At 38.6% G+C, this 7249-nt stretch overlaps 1 long non-coding RNA gene across 1 annotated transcript; it reads right to left on the bottom strand.

The window, feature by feature from the left end:
* Positions 1-966: 966 nt before the first annotated feature.
* LOC114105014 (uncharacterized) lies at positions 967-7034 on the bottom strand. Its single transcript, XR_003584931.2, has 4 exons — positions 6966-7034; positions 4226-4366; positions 2930-3076; positions 967-1026 (listed from the first exon to the last, which is right to left on the bottom strand). It is a non-coding gene; the product is annotated as an uncharacterized lncRNA (long non-coding RNA).
* Between the last annotated feature and the right edge of the window lie 215 nt (positions 7035-7249).

Below are 7249 nucleotides of genomic sequence, written 5' to 3'. Positions count from 1 at the left end.
CTTCTGGTTCATTGCTGTGTATGGCTATTTTTATGCCAGTACATTTGATTACCATAGCTTTATAGTATTGCTTGACATGACTATCAGTAAAAAATATTTATTCATTTATTGTGGAAAGATCTGAAGGAAATTGTTGAAGAAGAAATAAAAAGAAAGCTAAGGGAATTTCTAAGAGACAATAATTATCTCCAAGAAAAATTCAAAAAGAAGTTCTAATAGTCTATTTGGCTCTGATGTAAACAATATTTAAAAATCAAAACTGCAATCACTGACTTTGGGTTAACCAAGATCTGTAATATAAATATTTTAGGTGGAGTGTAGAAAAGTGAACTTTTAAGAGAGAGAGGAGTGTATGAGAGCCAAATCCTCATTTATCATAAAAGGAAGTCAATAAACAATGTCTGAAAGGCAATAAATTTGGTTAGCTATTGCTCTGTAACAAATAACTGCAAATGTTAGTAGTTTGAATGGAACCATTTGATTTGTTCAAGATTCTATGGGATGATGATTTAGGCTGAGCTCAGAAGGGATGATCTCTACTCCATGTTGTTTTCACTGGGTTCACTGTGTGTTGTGGTCAGCTAACACTAGATGGCTTCACACTTGTATCTGGCAGTTAGTTGGCCATCAGGGGGGTCAATAGAGACAACTAAGTCAAGCACCATGACTCATCCAGGCTTCTTCACATGATGGTAGCTGCAGTGCTTCTATGAGCAGCAATAAAGTAAACCCCAATTTCAATCCCAGCTTGTTTCTTGGTTTCTAAGGACACACTGGCCCAAACAAGTCATCTGGCTAAGTCCAGACTCACATTGGAGAAATAGAATCCATCACAACAGGGAGGGGCAACAAAATTTCATGGAAAACATACATATAAGCAGGGATAGGAAGAAAAAAATGGCAATTTCTGAAAATATGCCATACTAAAAATTTACAGGATAAGAATTTTATTTAAAAATATGAATTGGGGGTTGAGGCAGAAAGATCCATTGAGTACTACACCAGCCTGGACACTACAGGAAGACCCTGTCTCAAAACAAAAGAAAATTACAAAGTGTCTCTTAGAATATACAAAAGAAGCCCAGCGTGGTGGTGCACACCTGCAATCCCAGTGGCTTGGGAGGCTGTGGCAGGAGGATCTGGAGTTCAAAGCCAGTCTTAGCAACTTAGCAAGGCACTTAGCAACTCAGCAAGTCAGAGCCTCTAATAAAATATTAAAAAAAGGGCTGGGGATATGAATTGAAAAACCAGAATTAAGCAGTTATATTGTACAAATCACAAATATATACGTACAGCAAAATTGCAAACCAAATGGCTACCTTAACATTATTTGAATATAGTTGGGTGAAGTTTTCAATGACGTTTAACAGAGCTTTAATGTTCTTTATATAAAACTACCTATAAAGCAAGATGATGTTTTCTAGAAATTATATTAGATAACAAAGAGGTGGATCTAAAAATGAGAAGTTTAAGAACTCATTTCATGAAACATGTTAAAACATAAGTATTTTCCAGTGAGTATATTTTTAAATGAATTTAAAATATATCTTCAACCAAATTAAAATTAATTGTTCATAGGTATTGAATCATCAGATCTGTAAAATATTCATTGACCAAGCTGGTTTATAGGGTTAGGTTGAGGACTAGTGTTAGGGTTAGGGGAAAATTAGTTTAATTTTCTATCAAGCAAGATAACTGCCATCTATTTGGTGATGATTTCTGTTCAGACACATTTTATATAGAAATATCACACCAAAATATTAATAATAGTTTTATCTCAGTAATGGAACTGCTAAGAATTTTAAGAATCTTTAGTTGGAATGAATATGTATTTTTATTTTAACAGGGATAACCACTAGCTATGCTACCAGCTTAGGTCCTGTTCAAATCTCCTGTTTTTATATCGGAGCAGCTTCTTTCCCCTCTTTCCATCCCTCAACTTCACCAAGGCAATCAGCACCTTACCAGAAGTCTACCTTGGCCTGAGTTTTCCTGAGGAGGCCATAGGGAGGCTGTGCAGGTGGCTGAAAGATAATGATTAATGACTCCACAGGATCAGTCCTTAGAACACCTGGTATAGATGGAAAAAGTCCCTCCACATTTGACCAAATCATCACTTGACTCATGACCTGGCAAACAGAAGCTCCCTCCCACATGGAGACTATTTAGTGCCACTCCTTACTGATGATCAAACATCATTCTTTCAGGGATTTTTCAAACAAAATAGAGAAGAATTATTAACTCTGAAGATGATGATTGCGATACTATTTAAAGTGCATAAAACTGAGCACAAACACAAAAAGTTGATTTTCCTATAGAATAGCATAAAAAGTCATATTAAAGCAACTTAATCATCGTGGAAAAAAAAAACAGTTTCCTATTCCTCTAGAATAGGAAAGGCTCAGCCTTTAAAAATAATGCAAATAGGAACTGCCTGATTTTAATTTCCTGGGAAAAAAAAAGTTTGCAATTCCATCATAGATAAGGTGTCCTCACTTTAGGTCTACATGCTACAAACAACAAAATAATCATAAAAATCCCTGAATGTCCTTAGCAAAAGAAGTCAAACATCTTTTGCCAAACACCTGTCTCACCACACATAAAATAATGTTAACTGTCTAAATGAATTTCATTATGCCTAATAAAAGGCCTATATCCCAAATTTTTGCTTTTTAAAAAAAAAAATTCCATTAGCATCAACATTATACCCAGTACCCAATTCATTGTTGGAATATGGTAAGCATGCAATACATTTTTGTTTAATTAATAATTTTTGTTTACCCCAGAAGTGGCATATAATGATAAAGTCAACACAACACAGAAATTTTCCTAAAAAATCACCGATAAGTTATTCCTCAAGAGTCATTAATGATCCCATGGAGCAAATGTACACACAAAAAATTCATATGTAAATGTATATGTTCCATACCTTGTGCCCATTCCCTTTCACATACTTGGAGTATGGGCTGGTGCTGATGCTCTAACCTTTTGAGAGAGATCAAGCTTTGTGTGTCAAAAAGAGCAATGCAACATTTGGAGCTGTGTTGAAGGTTTCTGATGATTTCATATTTCCAGACTGGACAATAGAAGGGAAAAGTAATTACCAAACACCTCTCTCTTCTGTTTTGCTTTTCATTCAATGACATCAGTTGACATAAAATACATGGCCTACCAATTCTACACAGTATTATCAGGACGCTAGTGTGTCTACCTCCAAAAGAGAAAATGAGAGAGCCCCTTCTTCCTTGTGGTCACATCCCAGATGACCAAAATCTCAAACGAACATAACCTTTATAAACTAATCCCCAACTGTAAGAACTCAACGCTGACTATTGTGTTTCTCTGGCTTTCTGCTGAGGGAAAATCGAGTTGCTGACTTAGGTGACTGATGATGAATGAATGATGCTGAACCTCATCAGCCCTTATCCAGCACACTGTTGATCTCTCCCATGATTTTCCAGAGCCAAGCCAGGCTGCAGCCACTGACAGAGGTGTTGTATTATGGGTAAGGCAATCAGCAGTCTGGGGTTGAAATCTCCAAACAGTTTTTCCTTCTGTGACATCAATTCTATTTGGGAGCAGAGGTGACAGGCCCCTGTATTTGCCAGAGTGTTTGCTCTGCTTCACAGAGTACCGACAAGCCCGCTGCCTCACCTCACCTGTCCAGTGCATGCTCTGAGCTTGCCCAGGTTCACGTCATAAATGCCACTGTAAACCTGGCCACATTGATTGTGTGTCCCAATTCCCTTTTCTTTTTAACAAGAGGAATGGTCCTTTGTTGGTCACTCTTTCTCCACATTTTTGAGAAATTTCCTCCAGGTTGAAGCATTCATTTATTTCCCCTGGAAATTTTTTAGATGCATTTTTCAGATCAGCCACTAGATGCTTAGATGCAGAAATAAAATTCTAGCAGCTTCTCTGAAGAAAACACAAAGGTTTTGTGATTTAACAAAGATAAATTATTTCAATCATGAGCAGGCCTGGTAAAGGTTTTGTGTCCTCAGAGAGTTTGTTTTAATGTACTGACAGTAATATAATTATACAGATTAATGGAAGAATTATTGAAAACCAAGAATTATTGGAAACACAGAAGCTCAAAAGCTGCCAATACTTTACCAGTGATTTAGAGTAGAAAAAAGAAATGTAGCTTTTTTCTTAGAATATAGTCCTGAGATCAACCTTCATGTTCCCCTTGAAAAATTGTCCTGTCAACTGCTCAACTTACCTGTGGCAGACCTAGATCTCCAGGGCCCGAATTCTAGCAGAAATCAAGGTAGTGAGCAGGGATGTTGAAGTATCCCTGACACAGGTAGAGATGACATCATAGTTCCAATATCAGAGTCCTTTCAATTGGCATGTTCTGCTTCTGTTCATTTGGAGGATAAATGGGTTCCATATAGTTATTTTTTATATAGGATGTGGACCATCTACCAGGCATCTTAATGCTACTAACCAGGACCGCAAAGAACCTCAAAATCACAGCCTGGAAAATACTAGTTAAGGAAGAAAGTTGGATCTGCCTGCATCCAAGAGACTAGAAAGAAAGGAACAGAGCAGAGCATGAGGAAGATTTGAAGATATGTAAAGGAAAATGACAGGAAGTCCCAAACTATGGAGCTGAAAGACACCTTTGATGGCATTACCACCAAGAGAATGGACAATGTTCTCACCCCTATGGCCCTTTCCCTTATTGGTAAACATAAATCCTCCCCTAAGTCTGCAGCATGACTAAGTACACAATATAATTTTCAATAGGCATAATATGATCCAGACAATGGAAAAATGACTGTACACATAAATTGAAGTCACCTGGTTTGCTTCATACTCATCATGAGGTCTCCAATACAGTTTTCTGACTCACTTCTAAGCTGCCTCCACATGATCAGAAGCACCTACCCTTCTGCCTAGGAAAAGAAAATCTCTCTGTGCCTGCACACTCTGGCATCCAAGCCAAACCGCCTTCTTTACCCTACAGAAAAGAGCAAGTTGTTCAATACTTTCATACTAAAATTTGCCACTGCAAGTCTTCCTTCCCTATCACGAGCCATCCACAGGCTGTGTGTGTGAGCTATGCACATTTGAGCATATGAGGGGACTGGTCTGGCATTACACACTGATCGGGCTGTGCGACACAAATGTGCCTTTCCTCTCGCTCTGCCTGTGATCCCACATAGCACCTGTGACAGGTGTGACTTGCCAAGATGTCAATCAATCTGCTGACCACAAAACATCACCAAGCAAGACTCCACCCTTTGAAACCCTAACCCTTGCCTTATTTGGGTGGAATATTCTATAGAATATCCTCTCCCCAATAAATAGGGAGGTTTCAGGTGTGCTCTCTCTCTTGCTCTTTACAGCACTGCCCAGCATGGAGCTGACACTTGGGGTCACCAAGCCATCCTGCCCTCGACTCATGTTCATGTGCTACATGGTTTCTTTGCTGTTTTCTTAGTTACTGATAGAGCCAGCTCTGTTAAACCCAGCTCACCTCACCAGCCCAGCCAGCTGGAGACACTTCCCTGCTATGGGAAATTCCTGGGGTGATGATGGGAAGCAGCCATTTCTTCTGCTAGAGGACTATACCTTAAGGTTAGGTCCTGATCCATCTATGCTCACAAGCAAATAATGGCCTGAAATACTCAAATTTTCTTACTGACACCTAGGGAAGAAAAAAATTTCTAACGTTTAAAACTGAGCAACAGTGAAATGGGCATAGTCCAAGGTAGTCAAGGTCCCATCACTAAAAGGTTTATGATCAAGCAATAAAGCCCCTGCCCAAGCTGTTAAGGAAATGATTTCTGAACTGAGCCTCAAAGATTAGCTTCAAAGATCTCATTTAATATTTCCCTTCCAATTCTATATTTCTATTGTTAAAAGAGAAAATTACAACAAATCTAATTTTGCAAATCTTAATTGGCTTTATTTGCAATTCTAGAATCTGGCAGTAATCCAGGCCAGAATGTTCTTTCCTACCTCATGGGCAAGTTATAATTATAGCCACAAAAAAGAAAGTGAGTTATATAAAATCAAAGTGTTATAGAGATAACTTGATTGGCTACAGCTCCTGTCTGTCTCCTTGGAACATGGCTTTAACCATTGACCATTTGTATTGGCTAAGACTCAGTACTTTGTCACCATAATAGGTTGCATTCTGTTTACATATCAAGTTATATTGCCATTCACTCTGTATGGAGAAACCTTTAGACCAAACTTAAAATATGTATAGAGGCAGCTTTTGCCCCAACAACTCAACTTAACATCATTACTTATATAGACCACACCCTGGAAAATAAAAAGGGGAAGTCCAGCATTTGGGAGCTAAACAGAATAACAAGGTAACTATTTACCAACCTGTGTGTGTGTGTGTGTGTGTGTGTGTGTGTGCTCACACCTCCCTAAAACAGAAAGTGTAAGTGTTCAGATGAGGTTATAATAAATTGCTCTTTCCCTAACTAGGCTACACATAGCCTGAAATAATATTTGCTTTAAAAAGTATCTGGGCATGCTGGGAATGGTAATGCATGCCTGTAATTCCAGTGGCTCAGGAGACTGAGGCAGAAGGACAGCAAGTTCAAAGCCATCCCCAGCAACTCAGCGAGGCCCTGTCTCAAAGTAAAAAATAAAATGGGCTGGGGAATGTAGCTTAGTGATTAAGTCAATCAATTCAATCTCTAGTAACAAAACAAAACAAAAAAGAAATAAATGTATCTGAGTAAAATGACTCCAGAATTTTAAAATCATAGTTCCTACACAAAGCAATGTTTCCTATCAAATATTGACATCCAGATAATTCTAGAATCACTTATTTTTAAATGTACATAAATAATACTGGAAAAGAGAAACTTAAGTCAAAATTCTGTTGGCAAATGCAAAACCAGGTGTTTTAGTCAGGTTTTTCTGCTGCCATGACTAAAGGATCTGACCAGCACAACTGTGGGGGAGGAAAAATTTATTTGAGGGCTCACCGTTTCAGAGGTCTTAATCTGTAGACTGCTGGCTCCGTGACGGGAAAGTGTGGCAAAGGGAAGTAGCTCATATCAGGAAGCCAAGAGAGACTCCAGCTCCAGATACAAAATATATACCCCACAGCCACGCCCCCAATTAACCACTTCCTCCAGCCACACCCCACCTGCCTCCAGTTACCACTCAGTTAATCCTATTAGGGATTAATTCACTGATCCAGTTAAGTCATTTCTCCTCTGAAACTTCCTGCATTGTCTCACCTGTGAGATTTTGGGGGCACCTCATA

This window comes from Marmota flaviventris, chromosome 13 (genome assembly GCF_047511675.1).
Source record: "Marmota flaviventris isolate mMarFla1 chromosome 13, mMarFla1.hap1, whole genome shotgun sequence".
NCBI lineage: Eukaryota > Metazoa > Chordata > Mammalia > Rodentia > Sciuridae > Marmota > Marmota flaviventris.
This window is presented reverse-complemented; position numbering and strand designations above follow the sequence as displayed.